Raw genomic sequence first — 23,627 nt, forward strand, 5'->3', positions numbered from 1 at the left:
GTAATTTGAAGGAAACAAAAAAGACAGAGAAAGGAGAAGAAAGAAAAAAAATAGGACGATGGAGGAAATTTAAATAAAAAAATAATTTGTATTTTTGAAAATATTGTTCACCGCTCTTCAGCCCAATTCAGAGGGGAGGTAATGGAGCTTGGATTCCCGTTCAAAAAGCATCAATCTTCAGCCTGAGACCACCTGCAGTTCACTTGGCTGAATCGGGCAGAGTTGAAATGGGATGAGTGAGGACAAGGGCAAGGCAGTCACTTCCTGGCCAAGGCGCCAGCTCAGCTTTGTCTTCTGTCTTTGGGGGGGGGGGGGGGTCACTCTCAATGTGCTGCTGTTTAATACCAAAATAATTCTACCTCACAACCGAGCAGCATTCTCTGTGGAGGACAGGAGCCTCCGAAGTAAACCTTATCGCTTACTTGGTTCATTTTCACACATTAGGGTCCATTATTTTTGATGCTCGCTGTTAAAAACAACAGCTGAGAAATGAAATTGTTTTGCCAGAGATTGCACCAAACTCCCAAGGTAAAAATAACAGAAGAATGAGGAACTCTGCAAAAAGGACAAATTCAATTTAACTTAATCTTGATATAAACAAATGTTATCTTGCACAAAATAGAACAATCTATTATTTCTGTAAAACAGCATGAGTTGTAAATTGTGTTAATTTGCTTTTCTAATGGTAACCAACCTTGCAACTTCTCTTACATTTCGGAACTAATTCTCTGCGATGCTGATCTCAACGGGGAGCTTTCCTCATTGCGAGCGAATATCTCCGTTTGCTGTTTTCTGATCAGGGTCGATCAGAAATCCTGGGGCCAGGATGCTTCCCCATGTCCTTTCCCGGTGTCCATTCCCAGTCAATTGTCTAATGGCAGAATATCATCGTTATGTCATTTTTCCCCCCAAACAGTTGGTTTATTTCCAGATCCCAATTTCAGCAGATTAAAATTTCAGCGTGTTCCACAAATGGATATATTCAAATATCAATTTTATAAACACATCTATTCTCACACATCATACATGTGCATGCAGCTACATATATTTGCATGGACACACACACACACATATACGCACAGTCACACATATCACACACACAATCATGCACACACATATGTGCATGCGCGCACACACACATACATATGTACGCACAGTCACACACTCACACAGGCACAGACCTATACAGTAACACACATACATACAGACATAGATACAAACACACACACAGATTATATATACAGCAGCAATGAAGGCTTGGTTTGATTTGTAAGCATGTTAAATGATAAATTGCCACAAACTTAGTTCTAAAATATGTATAGAACATTTCATGGGTTAGCAGACCATCACCATCGATTCCCCCCCCCCCCCACTTCGGAACGAATCAAATGTGCAAGGTGTAAATCTGAAATAAAAATGAATCCCTGCAGGGTTGACAGGGAAGAGGCTGCTTAATGTTTTAGGGATTTTGAATTGGGATGGAAAGCCCGTGTCGAGTCTGTCCTGTTTCTCTCAGTAACTGACTGGCCGGCTGCACTTCCTGTTCTGAGTGAAAATGTTAATGTTATGATATTTTATTCCAATACATTCACCGTTGTGTTATAACAAGCAGTGGGTCCGTCACGTGGTGTGTTAATGGCATGAGCAGTATGAGGGAAGAGTGCTGCATGTAATGAGGGCTGTGCGTGATATTTTCACGGGCTATAGTGTAAAGGAATCAATGAAAAATGAAAGTTTTGAGAAGTGCAAGGCGAAACAAATAAAATCTGTCTGTATTAAGGTTTGATGTAAGAAATGAGGGATTGGGCAGCAGAATGGGCGATTTGACTGTTCTTCCACTGCTGGGGTTAGTATTTAACCCAGATTTATGTTATGAGGCCCCCCCCCACTGCAAAAGTTTCTCACAAAGGAATATCAATGCAAATCCTGAAGAGAATGGGTGCGTGGCTGTGTGCACAAAATTATGAGGGACAGATAGGGTAGATAGGAAGGGACCTTTCCCCTCAGTAGAGGGGCCAATAACTAGGGGGCATAGATTTGAGGTACTGTGCAAGAGATTTAGAAGGGGGTTGAGGAAAAATCGTTTCACCCAGAGAGTGGTGGAACTCACAGCCTGAAAGAGTGGTAGAGGCAGGAATGCTCACAACAATTAAGGGGCATTTAGATGAGCACTTGAAACCCCATAGCATTCAAGGCTGTGGACCAAGTGCTGGATAGTGGGAATGGAATATATAGCTGCTTGATGGCCGGATCTGAAACAACAGGCCAAAGGGCCTCTTTCTGGGTTGTAAAACTTAAGGTGCAATTGAGAATAAATGCAAGGTGTAGGCAAGGTTTATCTGAAGACTGGACGTGTCGCAATGCGTCGGTCAGGGTGTGATTTTCAGATTGCTTGGTAAAGGGTGAGGTGGCTGGGTGGGAAGCTGAACCCTCTGGCTCGGAATTAGTCAATGAATACAAAAGTCTTTTGAAAAGTAAACAGAGGAAACCTTCTTCAACTTCAGGGTTCGCTTCGCGGGAACCTTTCCCTCGTGTCACACCTTTTTCGGAAGTGCGTGACGCTGACACAGAAAGTGGAGGCAGCGTTTCGTTCCTTAGTGTTTTGAATCTATCTGAAAATTTTCCTCACCTTAAAAAGAGGAAAAGAATACAGTGCTGGAAATTGTACAATGGTTCCAGAACCGTTCATTCCTTAGGAGGGTGGCAGAAGCAGATTCAAAGTAAATTAACAAAAAGGAATTGGGTTGGGTATGTATTCTAAAGGAAGAAATTGGCAGAGCTCTGGGGAAACAGCAGGGGTTTAGGCCGAATTGGACAGCTCTTTCAAAGAGCGAGCAGAGGAACAATGGGCAGAATGGCCTCCTTCTGCGCTTCTGTGATTCATCTTGTATAGATTAATTTGATACATGTTCAGCACCAGGAGGTTTTGTTGGCGCTGTTGGATGACTAAACGTCCAAAGTGCATATTTTATAACTCAGAAGTCAGAGATTGCAAAAAGATCTTATTTTCACATTTAAAACAAATTTGAATGGATTTGAGTTTTGATCATTTTGAACTGTAATCTTGGGGGCAGTGAGAGAATAGGCATAGATCTGAAGATTATGTGACTGAAGCTTCTGAAAAGTCAACAAGCCTCGCTAATTGAAGATTCTATCGCAACAGTGCAGAAGAGATGTTCTAGAAATAATAGCAATATGTTTGTAACGCTGAATCTGACACTTTCTCCATATTTAGAGTGCTAGATCTTAGCTCTGCGTTACATGCTCTCAGGGAGTGCAGACTCCCTGACAATATTGTATCTCAGTATTAGGCACAGCTCATGCATTGCATTATGTTATTAAAAGTAGTTATAGCCTGCCTAATCTTTCATAATTATAATGTTGCTGTTGTCCATCGCCGCATTTGAAAACATTATTATTTTTCAGTGGGATTTTAATTTTAATCTTCGTTCCTCCTGGAATGTTGGAAGCGTCGGATCTGTAGTAACTTGAGGCATGTTTCGCACCAAAGTTTTATATAGCAACTCCTTCTGTGCACTGTGACATAAGATTGGACGGAAGTCAAGTACCCGTTTGTAAAGTCTACATGTGTTGTTACTTTTATTTTCTCATCCGCTTTGTTTATGCCTTCGGGAATTATTTGAATCGACCGTTCCCATTTTGCTGTTTTGTTGTGAAATCACTCGAAAAGTTTCACAACTCAAAAAAGATGCAGGAAGTAAACTCCATCTTGGGTGCGAGCACAAATCAGGCCGAAACGAGTCAGCAGTTTGTTTTAGATCCTGCCTCATTTACTTCTGTTTGAAGTTAGAAGGGCTGTAAACTGAGGAACTGAGGAAGAAGGGGGGTAAACTGGGGACTCGGGAGGGGTGTGGAGCGGGGTTGTAAACGCAGAGAGATGGGTATACTGGAAAATTAGGAGGGGTGTAAAGTGGGGGGGGGGGGGCGGCACGGTGAGGGGGGCTCTAAATTTGGGAAGGGTGTAAACACGAGAGGGGGTGTGTGATGGGTTGCTCAGATGAGCTGAAAATCGGGGGTGGGGGGGTGGTGGGTCGAGGGGTCGGAGTAATGATGGGGTGTAAACGATGGCAGCTGATCCACCCTTGCCTCTTTAGCACGATCTCCCAAGACCGATTCTGCCGCCTCGCACTGTCTCTCTTAGGAGCTGTGGGTTTATTAATACCCAAACTGATTTCATAGCCTGACATTTAAAGTAAAAGCGAGTACCTAATTTAAATTAATCTGCGATGAAGCTGCAGTTTATGGTGTTTTCATAATCTTCCAGTAATGGTGGTGAAGGTACATTTCGAATTATTGACATCACTGGGAACCAATTTGGGGAGGTTCCTAAGACAACTTTCCCTTTATAATTTTTAACAGAGGCCGTAAGCTATCTATGCACAAAATGCTTACATCTTTTTCAAGGAACTGATGATTCGAGTCGAAAAGAAAAAGCTTTAATTGGTCAATCGGTCAGTGGGTAAATGCCCAGGTGGAATGTAGTAAATGAAGCAAGTCCCAAATTCAGAGTCCATTTACCTTAACCAGGGCAAAGCCATGGGGCACCAGAATTGTTTTCATTTCCCTTCGTCTAGGAAAGGGATTCCTATCTTTCCCACCCTGCCTCGATGGCTGGTTGAGGGCAAGATACTCGCTCACCCGTGGTGCTGCCCACAGTTGAATGCCCAGCTGGTACTCCATTCCCAGTGCCTGTGTGTGAGTAACAGCCAGCTGGACAGGACAATGGATGATTGGTGGGGCACACTGGACTTGCAAATGCCTCACCTGCCGCCCTCCACCCTCCCCGGCCCCAACCCGTCTTTCTCTACCTTTCAAAATACAGCGGGGAGAAAACTGGCAACAAAAGGAAAATGCTTTCAAGTTCATTACCACAGTGTCAGCTGTACTTCTTTAAATATTAAAAAGAACGACCACTTTGAGAATTTGTGCAGCATCTGCTTTAAGGCATGTCTGGGAGGAGAGGGTTAAAGCAGTCGCCGTGATGTACAGCTGTGTGGATTTGAACAGTGTAATCCTGTACCTTGACCTTTAAAGGGTTAAGTAGCTAGATAATCTTTGCTCCTGCCTTTGCTTCATCGGGGCTGTACCATTGTCGAGGAAATCAGCCTCCGCCATTTGGCACACAATCCCACGCATAATGAATAAATCATAGCTGAAAACTATGGACATCAACATATGGGGATAATTTGTACTCTGACAGAAGGAGAGGGCCTTAGCTCTGGCTTGAAGGGGAGCCTGTGTATCTTGGAAGATCTCACTAATTATTTCAATTATTTACCTTTAAAAGGGCCTTTCATGCCCCCAGCGTTATGAGAGACAGAGACAGAGAGAAAGAGAGCGAGGTCCCTGAATGGGAATGGGTAGGCAGGACATGTGAGGAGAAGTGGACACCTTTATTGTATACACAAGAATCCAGATGCTACTGGGGGCACATTTTGACATTAAAAAAAAGGCCCTGCTGTCTCTCGGAGCAATTATAATTGGAAGAGATGTTGAGATTAGCCCATTAATTGACTGTTTATTGAGTGCAACTCCAGTTTATTATTTTAGTATCCTCTACTCAATTAGTAATAAAGAAGTGTGTTCATCGTTTCACCAGTGTAAACCACTTTTACTATGTTGAAAGCACTTATAAACAACCTAGTACCTGTGCTTCAGTTTCTAATGCTAGACTCCTATTATGTGCCATGAATTTTCTGTTTGTGATTCTTTTAATGAAAAGCATATAGAAGTTACTCAGTTCAACAAAGGGCTGAGCTCTCGAAAAGATTTCACGTCGGTATAAAAAGGATTTGTAAAACTGTGCCCTCGCCCTCTTTTTAGTCCTTTTATTAGCTGACTGCCGAACGGATATGGTTCCACAGTCGCCAAGAGCCCTTGGTTCCCCCCCCGGCAACCAAGTGGCCATCCATCACGTATGATGGGGGGGTATCATTAGTGGCGTTCAACCATGGACAGCATCGCAGCTGAGCCTTATCCTGATCTCAGCCAAAGTTCATGGCTTGTGTACCTTCCAATGGGAGTGAGTAGCGCTCAGGAACAGGAAAACCCTAGGGCTGAGCTTTCCCTCCCCTGAGCCCTGAGGCGTTGAGGCCCGCCATGACACTAAAGATTGATTTTCGACATCCGATTTCTGACACCCTTATCTGTTCATGGCCTCACTCTCTACTTTGTTCAGAGCAGAATTGAGTCTCAGCTCCCCTGGACAAGTTTGTCGCTCCAGTATTAGGGAGTTCAGGACTCAAAGGGTTAATGTGGAAATGGAAAATAAGGGAATCAACAGGAAGAGTCCTTACAACACCCACACACCAGTGGGCGCTAGATCTAGAGTGTGATTCAGCCACCGCGTTACGCCAGGTGCGGAGCTGCAAGCAACGGGTAAATCCCGGGAGAGTCTCAGATCGGGCTTTGCGCCAGGCTGGTTGTGAGTCACCTGATTCACTATGCCTGACGTAATCTGAATCACACCCTCACCAGGCATTGAAATGAACCGTCAGTCTAATTTAAATATCCCGGTGCCATGTGCACCTGGTTGCACCTGCGAAGCTTCGACTGGGCATCATTGGTTTCCACAAGCCTGGATCAGGCGTGTTGGCACCTTGGGGGGGTCTTTCAGGCTAATAGACCCTCCCCTCGGGTGGTCGGCGACAGGGCAGGGTAGTACCCTGGCACTCCCCCTTACATCCGAGCACCTTGGCACTGCCAGCCTTACACTCTGGCAGTGTCAGCCAGATGGCACTTCCAGGGTTCCAGATGCACTTCCAGGGGCACTGCAAGGGTGTTAGGCTCACATTGCCAAGGTGCCCGGGTGCCGCGTTGACATTTCCAGGAGTTGGGACCTGGGGGGCCTGCCCATGAAAGAAGGTGAGAGGACTAGAGGAGACGAAAGAAAGGTAGACGGGGTAAAGGGGCAGCCCAGAAATTGGGGTCCTGATGTTGGACGGTGTAGAGATTGGGCAGCCTATCAAAATGGCGTTCTGATCTGTGAGGAGCCGGTCCTAATGGCGAGCTCAGCTCCCCAGTGCAGGAAATCTTCCTAAGTGTGGCCTCAACACGGAGAAACTCCCAAGGCCCAGAAAAATGGCTAAATGTCATTGATTAGCAGCGTCACTCTTGGCACTGCAGCCACAGAGAAACACCTCGCCAAATGCTCCAGAAACCGGAATCAGAAACATTACGGCTGAATTGGGCGCCCATATTGGTTACGGGGTCGCATTCTGGAGAACACTTTGTTGACATGTCTCTGCAGCAGTTGGAGCCAGTGACAGCCCAGATCTCTGGCACTTGGAGGACTGCTGGAGATCAGGGGCTGGATTCTCCCTCTTGGGGAGTAAGTCCCCATGCCCGCCGGAAAACGGGCGAGAATCACTCCGGACTTTTTCCTCGAAAGTACGGGGTGATTCCCTGTTTTTCAGGGGGTTAGCAGGGCTCCGGCGTGGGTCCCGCAGCTCTGGCTGCCGCCAGGTGGCACCAGATGTGAACCACGCCGGCAGGAACTTGGCCGGTCGACCGCAGAGAATCGCCGTGGGGGCCTCTTCCAACGACTCCCGACTGGCGCCGCGTCGACCGCGCGCGTGACTGGCGTGTCCGTGGAGAGTCGCAGAAGCGCCGGACTTCCAGCGTGAATGGCTATTCTCCGTCCCGTGCCGGATGTGATTCCGGCACAGAGGGTCGGAGAATCCGCCCCAGGTACCTGCTGAGTTTGAGTCACATAATGAACCTCTGCAAGTGGCTGTTTGGAAAAATGTTGGTGATGCAATGACAGGCGGTGGAAAATCAGGTAGAGCTGTGAGAGGCAGCCAACAAACTGGAGCAAAGATTGGAGGGACCCATCTGTGTTTTGTCTGATGTCATGATTCTGATATGTGAGTGCCTCAAGGTCTTCAGGGGAAGGGTTGCGGTCACCTTGGAGACCTTGGTCCAGCAGGTCATGCCTGATTTGTGCTCAGACCTGCTATAGATATTGGTGGGATCCATCAGTGACTAGGCGAGAGGGGGAGGTAGGGCATCTTGACCTCCCTCCTGGAGCCCCTTCTCCTCACGGTGTTAAGCAGGGGCCATCAGGGACTCACAGGGAGGAGGGCCAGCAGTTGGAGACCCCTTGAGACATCCACCCAGGTAACTCCAAGAGTGTCCACCCCATTTCAATCCCCACTGCTGTGATCCCCTCACCTCCAGCTGTACAGTCTACAGAGACCCAAAGCAGGTGGGGGGCCCCAGCTCTCAGCCCTCTACAGGTCACCCATAAAGACAACAGGCAAAGCAGTCAGCAGGCTGCCTCCACCTCTTCTTTGGATGACAGAGTTGCACCAGGACATTTCAGAAGTGTTAGAAAACTTCTGAAATTTGAAATAACCCTGGGTCTTGGATGCTCAATTACTTTATATCGCATTTACCTTTGTAAACACATTTCCCGTTCTCAAGAATTATCTCGTCACTTGAAAGTATTGTACATAATTATCTACGAGGCTGAGTCATATTCCTACTCAGTGATCACCTCTCTTTGGGAGCCTCACCTTCATGTGAGGTGTAGCTGTGGCATGATTGTTACTTGACCATTGTGTTCTGTTAGGGAGATATATAAAACTCTTCACTGGAAGTGTTTGCAAAATGTGTGAGTAATCTCTGTTCTTCATGAGGCAATATGGAGTTCAGTGTGCTCATTAGCCTCGGAGGGTTAGCTGTAATTGTTTCTCAAAATGAGATGGACGTCTTTGTGGGAAATGCCAAAGCGCAAGACCTGCATTCGTGATGATCTCTTCAATTGTGTGCCCATCTCAATGTTGCACAATGTTTCTCATTAAGGAGGCAACATCAAATCCTTTGATGCTGTTGTGCTGACTTTCACTTTCCACAGTGCACGGGTACAGGGTTTGACCTTTCTAAAGATTAGGGTCTGTAAATCATGAGGGCTGAAGGTGCAGCTTTGAATGCTGAACTTGCTCTCAATGTTATTGGTTGTAAAGGCCTTTCAGCCCAGTGACATAGCACTAAGGGACAGAAGGAATGAGGCCATTTTGTGTTGCCTGCATCTGATCCCTCCTGGAATCTTGTGGCTGTCAGTGTGAAATGGGCACATCTTCTACATCATGCTTCTTCATGTGGAAGCTGATCCTCAACTCCCTCCTTCTTTTGACTGCCTGTGGGGCCCCCACTTTCAGCGTCATAAAGAGCTTACCCTGCACCCCTGCAGCGTCCCAGGTTCGATTCCCGGCATGGCTCACTGTCTGTGTGGAATCTGCACGTTCTCCCCGTCTCTGCGTGGTTTTCCTCCGGACGCTCCAATTTCCTCCCACAAGTCCAAAGATGTGCGGGTTAGGTGGATTAGCCATGCTAAATTGCCCTTAGTGTCCAAAAATGTTAGGAGGGGTCACTGGGTACGGGGATAGAGTGGAAGTGTGGGCTTAAGTGGGGTGGTCTTCCCAAGGGCCAGTGCAGACTCGATGGGCCAAATGGCCTCTTTCTGCACTGCAAATTCTATCTTCTATGTTCTCAAAGGCAATTAGGGAGGGTAATAAATGCTGGTCTAGCCAGTGACATCCACCTCCCATAATCAACTGAATAAAAAAAAGCAGCAAGCCTCACCCACGTCAGAGAAAATTTCCGACGTGCACCAAAGCCAGGAAAAGCATCTGAACCTAGTGAAGCCACTAGGATTTGGTAAGCAAGGATTATTCAGTGATTGCTCATGTAAGGTCATTACATTTCTTGCAGGACTGCATGTATATCCTTTACATTGATCGTCAACAGCCACAAGCCTCCACTGCCTTCTGAGCAGATGTCCAGAGGGCTTCCTGAACCATGAGGTAAGAGGACTGTTGTGTTATTGTAATGATATAATACCTTGGGCTTATTTATTGTACAAGGCACGATTCATAAGGGATTGGGTAAACACATTGTGGGTTCATTTATTAAGTCTAGGCGCATAAAAATAGTTATCCATGGGAATAAAGCTAAAAGGCATCTGAGATGTGTGTTTGTGCTCAGCTCAAAACAAAAGTGAAACTAAGACTGGATCACATGACACATTACCCTCCTAGTGATATCATGCAGATAACCCTTAAAGGCATACTACACAAAGGCAGCGGAATTCTCCTGTGGGGTTCCCGACGGCATGGGGTGGCCACAAATGGGGATCCCATTAGCCGGCTGCAGGAACGGAATTCCCGTTGTCGGCGGGGGTGGGCCATACTGAACATGTGGCTGGCGGACTGGAGAATCCTGCCCAGGGTCTTTCTTCTATGGACAACCGTGGACTCCAGTGCAGCAATTGAAAACTTGAGGAGCACACTCTGCTGCCAGTTATGCCATTTTGGACCCAGTGCTGCCCAGTACTTCCAGCCCATGACTTACCCAGAATGCACTTTACCTTTATGAGGGGCAGACTAGGTTCAAGTAGTGCAGGCTAGCTTTAAATGGGCTCCCTTTAACTTATGCACCTTGCTGAATTGTGCAGCCACTCAGTGGTGCATTCAGCACTGGGTTGCATGTCTCGGTCAATACAATGAGCAGGCAGCACAGAGTTTGCTGCTGCTTGCATCACTTTAAGCAGGCGCAGAATAATCAATCCCTGTGCTCCAATTGTGGGTTATCCAATTTAACTCCCCAATGGATTTTAACCAGCTCGGCTTAGTTGATACTCTGACCTCTGAACCAGAAGGTTGTCAGTTCAAGCTCCGCTCTGGAAACGCATGTAGTGTCATAGGGCAAGTCTCCTATGAGGGAGTAAGACATTGTTGGAAGTGGTATCCTCCAGAAAAGATATTGGGGCGGGATTCTCTGTCCCACCAGCCCCGATTTCCGGCGCGGCGTGCCCCCACCTGCAGCGGGATCCTCCGTTCCAGCAGCCGGCCAATGGGGTTTCCCATTGTGGCCATCCCATGCCATCGGGAAACCAGCGAGCATGGGTGTGCTGCCAGCAAAGCGGAGGTCCCCGCCGATGGAGTATCCCGCATATTAAGTTGCGACCTCACCTGCCTAATAGGATAATTCATATAGGTATTAAAGATGTATGACATGATTTGAAAACTATTCAATGTTCCGCTGGTCAAATGCTGATGAAAGCAGCTGGGTGCTGTTTGTGGGATCTTGCTATGCATAAACCTGTTGCCTGACTTCCAGTCAATTAATTAAATATGAAGTTCCTTGAGACACAAAGGTTTCTGGGAGTTGCGGTAAGATGCTCAGCAAGTTTCTATACATTAGAAGTAGGCGTCAACACGGTGCTTGTTCAGAGACATAGCAAAGGTCATCTTACAAAGGACAATCTTACGGCAACACTATCCCTTTAACGTTAAGTCCTAGTTGAAGCAGAGGTGGCTGATGCTAACTGCGCGTGGAAATGAAGATCACCTGTCAGGGGTAAACAGACAGGCATCTGCTTCTTTTGAGCACCTAAAATGTACATTATTGACTTTCTTGTTGAGTCTATTATTTCATCACTGAAGTCAACATGCAATCTGCAAATGGAAATGCACCCATTGGAAGGTTGGCGAGGTTAACGAAAAGTCATACAAAATAAAAATCAATGCACAACCTATGAGGAATAAGAAGCTGCAGGAAATTTTGAAAGCATTCAGAGTCTTTTGACATGACTCAAAAGACTTTTAGCCTTGAAGTGACATTGTGTAATATTCAGGGAAATTCAGCCAGGCTCCATTCCAAAACTGAACACTCGTTCGACTCGTGATTTCCTTTATTCTCTGAACTGTGTTCCTGTCCACCAAGGCTCTGGGACAACAGCCTGGCCGGATTTGTATAATAATGCGTTCATTTTCGATCGTTAATTCCTTCGGTTTGGTACTTTAACAGATATGCTACTGTGTTTATTTAAGGTGCAGGCAAACACATTTCATAATATGCTCTATGTTGATATTGCTGAGCCAAATCGCTGGTCCTCATTATTAAAAAGTAACGAACATCAGTGCCACATTTTCACCAAGGCAGGTCAATCCTGTTTAATGAAAACTGCAAACTTATAAAATACTGTCACTTTGAAGGTATAATTACCCAATTGGCAATTAGTTATCAGTCACCGCTATTGTTTTTGAACACCATTGTTGAGAAAAGAAGGGAAAGTTTGCATTATAAAGATCAAACACAAGTCAAGATGCAACGAGCAAAGATTTTGGCAGCCGAGCTCCTTTGACATACGACATGAATCAATCGCAGTTTTATGTTGCCCAGTTTTTCTCAAGGGTGTTGTTTTCTTCCTTTATTTTTAGGTCCTTCCACACCAGGTGCCATTACCTTGCCAAGAAAGTGAACTCAGGGCCCTGTTTTTCAGCCCGCGCAGGTTGCTGGACTCTAGCTGGCGGTGGAGAGGTCAGTGAGCACGAGTGCCCCCCCCCCCCCCCCCAAAAAAAAACCTGTACCATCGTTCATTGCTTTGGTGATGGAATTGGCGGATGGGAGGAATTGTGACCAAGTCTCGCCCGATTACCCTCTCTCCCGGCATTCTGCCAGGGTGGCGTTTAACAGGCAGCCAGCGAGGGCCAAGATCCATTCCAGTGTTAGGCCACAATTGCTGCTTATGCTGGCAGTGGGGCTGAGACTGGGTGCATGCCCGCTGAATTGTGCATCCGGGGTATTGCTGCCACGCGGCATGGGGAACAGAAATGCCAACTTGCCCAATCAGTTGGCTGTCATAATGCCAGGAGTCTTGAAACCTTCAGCCTATTAGCCACGTTCTAAAATCACCCGCCAACCCTGTGAACATGGTAACTAATTAAACACGCAGCTTGATTGCAACATTCTGGTCGGGATTCTTCGGTTCCCCAGCCCCGCGTTTCTCAGACAGGCACCATTTGCTGGCGGTCAGATTCTAACTTCCCGCTGCTTGTCAATGAATTTCCCGTTGTAACCACCCCATGCCACTGGGAAACCCGCGGGCGGGGCTGCGCAGCCGCTGGGAAAAGTGAATCATTATGGCCGGAGAATTACGGCCTCTGTATTTTAAAATTTTATTCCCAACATTATCCTTACATTATCTGCTCACTTATGAGCGTAGGTACAGAGTTAATTTTATTTTGGCAAACATTTCTCTCTGGCATAACGGAGACAATTTAAATGTTGCTTCCTTTTTACAGGACTCGTCGCTGTTTAAAATTTGCACCCATCCGCACCCGATTAATGTCAAATCCACATCTGGCTGTGAAACGAGGAATCAATTGTTTTTGTGACCTCGTGTTCAGGAGGAAGGCCGTGTAAAGGTCACTTGGTAAATCAAAAGGGCTGCAGAGTGGTTCCTCATCGCAGTTGATGTAGGGGCCAGATCGATAATGGCATCTCTCAGGCTGGAGGTTTTTTTTTTCTTCCCACCGCAATCTTCTCTTCCCTTTCCCCTCAGTGGAAGGGCAGAGTGCAGACTAATTCTCTCCAGAGATCTTTGAAGGAGTAAAGCTGCAGCTCAGAGCAGCTAGTCAAGAGCACTTCGAATGCTGTGTCAGAAGGAGAAATCGACCCTGTCTGTCTGATGTCCTTTAGTCACTCCTGTCGATGACCCACAACTGAAGGGCAATACAAGATCACAGCCTGCGGCATGCTGATACCTTGCTCTTGCTTGATTTAAAGAAGACTGCTTTAGAGTCAAGAACAACCTTTCTCACTGAAATTATTTTGTTCATTTTCAATTCTCATCTCATCATCCACTATAAAATAGTAGGCAATAACACGGCTGCTCTGAGTCAAGTCTGAGGTGACTCACTTTCTGATTTTCTACATCTCTCTAACCCTCTCAACTGCATGTCACCATGTAGGGAATTGCAGGTTTGAATCCATGTACGACACCTGCACAGTGCAATACACGTGAGCTGAGAGGTTTAGAATCATATTTTTATTGTAACAAGGAAGGAACTGCTATTATACTTATGGAATGGTAATGCCAGAGGCTGTTTAGCATACGCTGCTTCTCGTGGTTTTTCTACTTTTAACTAACCTGCTACTGCTATCTGCCCTCTGCTACCTATTGTTCCTCTCAGTTATCCTCCTCCACTGCAGATAAGATCACAAAACGCTTGCTATCTAACCATCATGTTGCTTGCACATGTTTAATATTAATGCTTTGCTGAGCCCGGCTATGTTTCAGGAAGCAATGTCGATGACACTTCTCACATACTGCAATGTGACAAAGATTTCTCACTTCTTTCTATTCACCGCTTCCATACAGCTCTGGAAATGACAAGGATTAAGAAGGTGAGAGCAGAGACCTATTTTCTCGTGTCACAGATACCTGGAGCATTTGCGAGGCAGCAAGCTAACAGGCGTTCAGGTGGCTTCACAGTGTGTGTACACCTCAAATAGTTGCTATTGTTGGCAGAACTCTGGCAACTGCTGTGTTATCGGGAGTACGTCCTCATGTGCCTACCTAATCAAACCTCCGAACCAGAGGGCAGAATACCACAGCCTGACCCAGAACTTTGTCAGGTTGTATCAGCAGGTAATTTAAGTGTGAGGGTCGCAGATCTGAGACCAGTGCTCTTCCTGCTTAGCATCCACAAGTGTAAGTAGTGAACACTGCATCAGGAAGAGGAAACCTGGCTTATAGTTTCTCTTTCTTTACCCAGGGCTGTGGCGGGCCAGTGCCTCAACTGGCTGAAGTTGACTCCCAGTGCACCTTGCCATTGAACCCACTGTGGATCAGTAATATCCGGGATGATTTCCAACAAATGCCTTTTGCTCTAAAAAGGTCAAAAGAGACATGCCCAACATCAGGTCGTAAACTGAAAGGCCAGATTACCCAATGTTTAATGCTGGACTTAATTTCAGGAGTTGAAGCCAGTGCTGGGAACAGCCACCTGGGGGCTTGTTACGCAGCCAATTTCCACTTAAAATGCTTGCTAACTCTCATTAAAGGGGGTGCAAGGCATTTTGTTGGCTCATGCTTCAGCTAGTATCCTGGCCTAACAGCCATCAGCTGCTTGGGAGAAAATATGGTGCTAATGTGGATCTCAAGCTTAACTTAAAGGGATATTCACCATTTCTTAGTCGTGCTGATGGAGTTGTGAAGATGACCTCTGAAGCAGACCTCAGGAGACTTTCCCATGCACTTTGTCAAGACTTCACCAATAGTTGAGCATTGTTTGTTACAAAGGCTTTGTGTGGACTTCATCTTAAAGAAGTAAGTGCTGTGCAACTCCACCTTACCAAGGGAGTGCTTGGTTGTGGGCATCCTACTGGGAGCCCCATTTGCCTGGGTGAAGAGTCGGAAGATATGAGGTCAGGGAGAGCAACAACCCCTGTTTCTTCAAAAGAGAGGATGAAATGGTACCTTTCATCCTGCAGGTACAGGACAACCCTTATTAGAACTACACCTATTTAGCATCTACTTTCACCCTTTGGTCAAAATATACCCTCCCGCATTTAATTATTACAGCAACATGAGGTAAAACATTCTCACATAGTGAATGGTTAGGGTCTGGAATGCCAGAGAGCGTGGCAGACGCAGCTTCAATTGAGGCGTCAAAGAGGGAATTGGAATGTGACCTGAAAAGGAAGAATGTGCAGGGCCACAGGGACAAGGTGGGTGAGTGGCAGTCGATAAATTGCTCCGATGGAGAGGCAATATATATACAATGGGCTGAATGGCCTCCTTCTGTGCTGTCACACTTCTGTGATTCTGTGAAAAAGGTCAGGTAAATGTGCGGCTCAGAATAAACCTGTTTTAACACACGTTGAGTTATTTTCTTGAAAACAACAGAACTGCAAACGATATTTGTCCATTTCCTTTAGTAATCAACTGCAGTGCAATTTGGTAAACGCCGGTCATTCACTTTTGCCTTTGTAACTGACCAGATTCTTCTTTCTGAAGAAGAGTCATATTTTTTTACTTGAAATGTTAGCCCTCAAAATAAAAACCAAGGTGCTGTTTGCCTTTCGAACTGCTTGCAGCACCTGCATGCTAACTTTCTGCGTTCCTTGGACCAGTAGAACCAAGTCTCTTTGAACAACAAGATCCTTGCACATAACCAGAAAGAAAGTCCTCACAGACATATTGCACTCTTGTAACTGTCTGACTGTCCACCTCTGATTTCCAGATAATCGTACGGTGCCAAATAGAATGTGTTTGGATTAAATAGTTATTCAGCTGGACTGATACTGTCAGTACAATGACACTCATTCTTTAGCCTAAGACTACAGCTTAAATTTTGAATAGGTGCTCTTGAAACCAAGCCTCAGCGACTTCCATCTCTGGTAGGAGAGTCAGGATTCCATGAGGAGAAGGTGGGTTCATTTTAACAACAAGCTAAGTTTCATCATTCTATAAATGATGACAAGCAAGGCTATTCTATTCAGCTGAGGAATGTCCTGGCAGAATAAGTAAAATCTTTTCCCCAAAAACTTGATCTGCGAATTGGCACTTGCCCTAATGCGGTGTCTAAAGTATCGTGAAAGGGGCTATAGTTCTGGGTATACTGAAATGAGTCTAAGAGATTAGAGAGTCCTGGCCATGGAATTACAAACAATTTCTTCCGGTCTTTCTGGAAGAGGAGCCCATCCCTATTCTTCGGCTCAAGGTGTGGGTTTAGGTGGAGCCAACAGTTCTCAGGGGCCAAAAATAACAGAGACCTTACCACTTTACTGATGAGACCTCACTCATCTGAGGAGGTGTTCTGTGCGCTCCACCACCACAATGTGCCCAGTAAGACCAGACAGCCCTGACATGCACTGAGACTCTGGCTCCTGGGGAAACAGGGGTGTTTTTAAGGTCAGCCACTAAATAACATTGTGTGTTGCCCTCTGTTTTTCCCTATGTCCTGATGGAGAAATGCTCAGCTTCTACTCAGTATCGCCATCTGACACATTGCCAAGACTAAGAGCTCATGATGCGAGAAATCTTTGGCACAGACCCAGGTCCTACCAGTCCTTGTTAAAACACATTGGCATACTGGTGGCACTGTGCCATATACCTGTGGCACTGTGCCTCCCTTTTTTATTAATTTTAATTTGGTACTTAATCTTTCCTGTAACTTCCAAAATGATGCACGCCTTCTGCCAAAATTCAACTCCAAGACTAACTGTCAATATCTATTTTAAGTTGAATTAGATAAATTGGCAGATGTCGTGGTTAGGTTTTAATCTGCAGTGGATTTTAGCTTGTTTTCGGTCTTTCAATCTACCCATACTCTCAGGGCCATTGATACCGATGGCAAATTCTAGCAATGTCCTAACTGGGCCCTGTGACCATTAATTCAGACTGTAAGTATTCCAGGTGACTCTATGTTGCCAGGCCACCTGGGTTTGCAATAGCTTGAGACCTTTCATGTTACAGTCGAGTGATCTCACAGTGCCTTCAAGGAGCAGCTAAGAGAAAGTTAATTTTGGTTTTCTTTGATTGAATCATAAGAACAAAAGAAAGAGCTTCTCCTGGATTATCGGGTCCACCAGCCGTATGTTCCTTGACGGCACGCCGTCACCATCCGTGAGATTCTCCGTTTTGGTCACCTGACAATGGGATTTCCCATTGTGGCCACCTCATGCCGCCAGGAAACCAACGGACATGGGTGCGCTACCAGCAGATCGAAGATCCCGTCGAAGGAGAATCCTGCCTTTATATTTATACAGCACCTTAGGATGTCGCCAAGCGCTTTGCACCCAGTGAAGAAGGTTTATTGTACAGTCAATGTTGCAATGTTGGAAACAGGGCAGCACGGCAGCATGGTGGTTAGCATAAATGCTTCACAGCTCCAGGGTCCCAGGTTCGATTCCCGGCTGGGTCACTGCCTGTGCGGAGTCTGCACGTCCTCCCCGTGTGTGCGTGGGTTTCCTCCGGGTGCTCTGGTTTCCTCCCACAGTCCAAAGATGTGCGGGTTAGGTGGATTGGCCATGCTAAATTGCCCGTAGTGTCCTTAAAAGTAAGGTTAAGGGGGTGAGGGGGGGGTTGTTGGGTTACGGGTATAGGGTGGATACGTGGGGTTGAGTAGGGTGATCATTGCTCGGCACAACATCGAGGGCCGAAGGGCCTGTTCTGTGCTGCACTGTTCTATGTTCTATGTCAACTGAGTTGCACTAAGGAATGAAAGAATGTCACAATGGCCAGATAATCTGATTTTTGAGAGATGTTGCCTGAGAAACATTGGCCAGGCACAACCATCTGACAGTGCGAGAGCACTGCCACCTCAGCCACAGTTGCCAGCATACAGGAGGCCAGTCAGCCTATCATGCTTGTGCCAGCCCTCAGAGAGAGCTGTGGAATCTGTCGCACACTCCCGAACCCTGCAAACGTGTCCTTTCCAAATATATCTCCAATTCGCTTTTGAAAGTTCCTTAAAGCAAAAGCAATTTGGTTCTTTCTGAAATTGAGGTGAGAAAGCTGACGTTAATGTAGCTTCCAACACCAGGTGGTGGCTGGACAGTCGCAGTGTGGTTCAGTCCCAAAGAGCAAGAACAGCCTACACTTGTAAAATAAACTCTGCATCCCAACTGAACCAAGTAAGCACCATCCCTACTGAGATATTTCACTCTTTCATATTATTTGTTTGGTGTTTGTGATGATATGATCTGCATACTCGTCTGCCATTGGGCCAGAACGTCGGCTTACCATTGGCCCTGGTCGGTCATGTGCCTCTCGACCGATTGGCCGGGAGGCTGAGTTAACCACGCCTTTATTAACGAGGTATAAATGCTCAAACGCCTGACGATCGTCCCTTTCCACTGTAGACGATCGCAGAGCTGTGTTCTAGTTAATTAAAGCCAGACTTTGGTAAATCACTCGCCTCGCGTGCAATCGATGGTACATCAGTGTTGTTATAGTTTTCTCCAATGAAATATTCTCAAATTGTCAGTTGCATATGCTAAAGACTTAGAGGTGTGGATGCAAATAATGTGTTAATACTCTTGACAATAGCCCGATAGGTACCTGGGATGGACATACTAGCTTTGCACAGCGAAAATCTCCATCAGCTTATTTTACAGAGGATGTAAGTGTTAATTTCTGGGTCTTTGCTGCATTCTTTCACAGTGAGATCTAAAATTAAAGATATTAGCATTGACATATTTCTTGCTTTTTGTTGGTCAAGCTGTCGCTAACTTCCTCAAAATTGCAACACATGAAATTAAGCTCAACATTTACTGATGTGTCGTCGGCAAACTGAGGCATCACATTTAAAAATAGAGGAAGCATTGGCTATTGGGACAGTTTTCCTGGCTATTCCCTTTGAAAAATGCTTTGGACTCCCCGCAGGCAAAGATCAGGAAAAAGGGGAGGAGACCCAGCTTGTTTGTTTTCTGCACAGGATTTTAAGGGGCGTCGGGAGATTCTGTTGGCATGTGGGGAGGTAAACTGTAGCGGCCTCCCAAAGAGTTTCCGGAAAGATGGGCCATCCGCTTAGCTGCGCCATTGCTCATGAAGGGGACCCTGACAGGAATGGCCACCCCACCCCAGCTACAGCACCGCCCTCTCTCTCCCCCAATGGCTGAACCTCCTTGCCCTGCCCCAGCACAGTAAACTAACCTGACCTGGCCTTCAAGGGTGCCTCGAAATACAAAGCACAATAATTAGGTGTAGCAGTGGGGCATTTTGTCCCTTGGACCTGCTTTGCCATTCAGTAAGATCATAGAAGATCTGACTGTGGCCTCAATTCTACTTTCCTGTCTGTCTTCCTTAATCCTTGTTGATCAAAAATCTGCCTAAATCCGGCCTCAATATATTCAATGACCCAACCTTCACTGCTCTCTGCGGAAGAGCATCCCACATCCTAAAGACTCTTCTTATCTCAGTTTTAAATGGGAGACCCCTAATTTTTAAATGGTGTCCCTCAATGTTAGCCTCCCTTACAAGCAGAAATATCTTCCCAGCATCTGCCTATCAAGCCCTCTCAGGATCATATTATGTTTCAATAAGATCACTTCTCATGCTTCTAAACCCAAATGAATGTAGGCCCAATCTGCTCAAGTTGTCCTCATAAGACCCCACTGAACACTGCCCCCTTGGAGCAGGAGATGAATCTGGGTCCTGCCTGACCAGAGGGCAGTGTGCTACCGAGTGAGCCACTTGGATTCCTCAGCATAGAAACACTCTCTATATTTTCCTGCAGCTTCAGTAGTGGTCAGCCCTATTGGTGGCGCTGCCAAGCTGCTTGGGCGGGCAGCTATGGGAAGCTGGCCATTGTCCTCGATTGGATGGCTGCCTGATGGCAGACTTTTAATTGGCCGCCTTGAGTAAAATGCTGCACCAGGTCCTGTGATTTGTTCGTATTGGCTCGAGTCCTGCTTTCAGCCCTGACAGCAGGACAATGCAGGCTTTGATAGAATTCCAACCTCTGCCTCTTTACTGCTGCCCCATGAATTTGGGGGGCCTCATTTGAATTATTCCCTCTATTTCCTGTTCAGTGACTGACCAGATTAATAGGCTGATGCATGGAAAACCCAGTGGTAGGATGCCACAACTGGGGGACGGTCGGTGAATGCACTCTAAGCCCCTTATAATTTTATACATCTCAATCACGTCCCCCTCAGTCTCCTCAGCTCTAAGGAAAACAACCCATCTATCCAATCTCTCTTCATAGCTAAAACTCTCCAGCCCAGGCAACATCCTGATAAATCTCCTCTGCACCCTTTCCGGTGCTCCTATAATGTGGATTCCAGAACTGCACATTATACTCCAGCTGTGGCCTAACCAACGTTTTATACATTTCCAGCATAAGCCCCTAGTCGCCACATTTCGGCACCTGTTTGGGGAGGCTAGTACGGGAATTGAACCGTGCTGCTGGCCTGCCTTGCTTTAAAAGCCAGTGATTTAGCCCAGTGTGCTAAACTACCATTATGATCCTTAATGGGCCCTACTCTTTCCCGAGTTATTCTTTTACCCTTAATGTGCTTGTAAAACAATTTAGGATTTTCCTTTATTATACCCGCCAGTATCTTTTCATGCCCCCTTTTTGCTCTTCTAATTTCCTTTTTAAGTTCTCTCTTGCACGTTCCATAGTCCTCTAGGGCCACTGCTGTTTTGAGCCCTCAACATCTGTTGTAAGCCTCCCTTTTTCTCCTTGTCCAATGCTGTACATTCCTTAATATCCAGAGTTCACTGGATTTGTTGGTCCCACCCTGTTTCTTGATTGGAACATATTGGCCCTGTACTCTCTCTATTTCCTTCGAGAATGGTTTCACAGTTCTGTCACAGATTTACCTAAAAGTGTCTGTTCCCATCACTCTTGCCATATCATATCTGATCTTATTAAAACCGGCTATGCTCCAGTTTAGAACTTTTCTCTCAGGTCCGTTCTTGTCCTCTTCCATAACAAGCTTGAATCTAATTGAGTTATAATCGCTGTCTGCAAAATGTTCCCCCACTGATACTTCAACCACTTGCCCAGCTTCGTTACCTAAAATTAAGTTCAGAACCGCACTCTCTCTTGGAGGATCTTCTACAGGCTGGCTTAAAAAGTTCTCCTGGATGCATTTTAAGAATTCCGCTCCCTCTAAACTATGGCTACCCCAGTTAATTTTGGGGAAGTTGAAATCCCCCACTATCACTAACCTATTACTTTTACATTTCACTGAAGTTTGTCCAAATATCAGCTCTTCTATTTCTCTTGGAATGTTAGGGTGTCTATAGAACACTCCCAGCAATATGATTGCTCCTTTTAGTTTTTATATTTTAAGTGGCTTCAGTTCAAGGGCCTTCTAAGATGCCGTCCCTCTTCACTGCTGTAATTCCCTGATCAAAATTGTGGCACCCCCTACTCTTTTACCTCCTTCCCTATCCTGCCTGAAGAACCGGTATCCTGGAATATTGAACTGCGATCCTGCCCCTCTCTCACGCATGTCTCATAGAATCATAGACTCGCTACAGTGCAGAAGAAGGCCATATGACCCATCAAGTCTGCACCGACCCTTCGAATGAGCACTCTACCCATGTTCACACACCCGTCCACCCTGCCCTATCCCTGTAACTCCACAACCTAACCTACACATCCCTGGAATCTAAGGGGCAATTTAGCATGGTCAATCCACCTAACACACACACATCTTTAAATTGCGTGAGGAAACCGGCGCACCCAGAGGATACCCATGCAGACACGGGGAGAATGTACAAACTCCACACAGTCAGTGACCCAAGGCTGGAATTGAACCTGGGTACTTGGAGCTGTGAGGCAGCACTGCTAACCACTGTGCCATTGTGCCGTCTCAGTGACAGCAATGACATCATACCTCCATGGTTAAATTTGTGTCCTCAATTCATCTGCCTTGTTTGTCAGATTCTTCGTATTAAAATCTTGCCAAACTCCCTTGTGACTTAACTGGTCTAGACATTTTATGCCTTCCTGATTCACTTGATGTCTCTTCTAATTTTGGCTGTTCATCTATCCCTGCTGAACCTTCTCTCTGGATCCCAGTCCCCTGCCAAGTTAGTTCAAATCCTCTCCAACAGCACTAGCAAACCTCCCTGCAAGGACACTGGTCCCATTTCAGTTCAGTTGTAAACCGTCGGCCTCGTACAGTTTCCACTGCTCCCCAAAACGGTCCCAATGTCCCAGAAATCTAATGCCCTCCCTTCTGCCCCACTTCTCCAGCCACACATTCATCTGGACTAACCTCCTATTTCTATACTCACCAGCATGTGGCACTGGAAGTAATCCAGAGGTTACTATCGTCTGGGTCTTGTTTTATAATCTACTTCCTAGCTCCCCAAATTCTGCTTGCAGGACTTCATTTATTTTTCTACCTCTATCATTGGTACCAATGTGTACCACAATATCTGTCCGTTTGCCCTCCCCCTTCAGTATGCCCTACAGCTGTTCAGTGACATCCCTGACCATGGCAAGGAGGCAACATACCATCCTGCAGTCTCTTTTACAGTCAGAGATATGCCTGTCTGTCCCCCCTTACAATTGAATCCCCCACCATTAGGCCCTGACAATCTTCTTCCTCCCTCTTGTGCAGCAGAACCACTCATGGTGCAATGAAGTTGGCTGCTAACGCTTCCCCTTCCGCAGTCATTGTGGTGATATGCATCCCTGTAAATACACAAGGGGTTAATGTAGATACTGGGACTAAATAAACATTAGAGGGAGCACCAGATACCTCATGACACACAGAGATTCAACCAATAGGTCAGTAAGATAGGACAAAACCAATGGAGAGTCAAGACACCAAAGGTGACACTACCACAAGGGGGCTACCCATATAAAAGGACAGGGCACACATGCTCTTTCTCTTTTCCATAGGCGACACTCAGACAGACAGGGGCAGGCCAGGAAGCATCACACCCACCGCATGGATTAGATCAGACTGGTTAGTCAGCTTGAGTTACCATAGTAAGATTAGCAGGAGAGTCGAACTCAAGTAGGAAAATTGTTAACTGTTCAATAAACTGTCGCTTCTCGGCCTTTTGGCTAAGATCGAGCGTAAATTGAGCCTTTTGGCTCAGAGTATGTCTCTCTTTTGGGGACCATGAATTGGATTCAATTTGAATTTGTTTTTGGGAGCAGACAAGGAGCTGGATTAGGGGTTTGCCTCTGATCCACACTCTGAGCCCTGGCTTTGTCACTCAGATAAAGTAATTTAAAAAAAACTGTTCAATAAATGTGTTAAACCTATCTCCAAGTCTGAACCTTCATTTGTCAGAGTGTACATCAAGGAAGCAGCTTCTGCTACATGAAGAAGCG

Source organism: Scyliorhinus canicula, chromosome 2 (assembly GCF_902713615.1).
Source record: "Scyliorhinus canicula chromosome 2, sScyCan1.1, whole genome shotgun sequence".
Taxonomy (NCBI): Eukaryota; Metazoa; Chordata; class Chondrichthyes; order Carcharhiniformes; family Scyliorhinidae; genus Scyliorhinus; species Scyliorhinus canicula.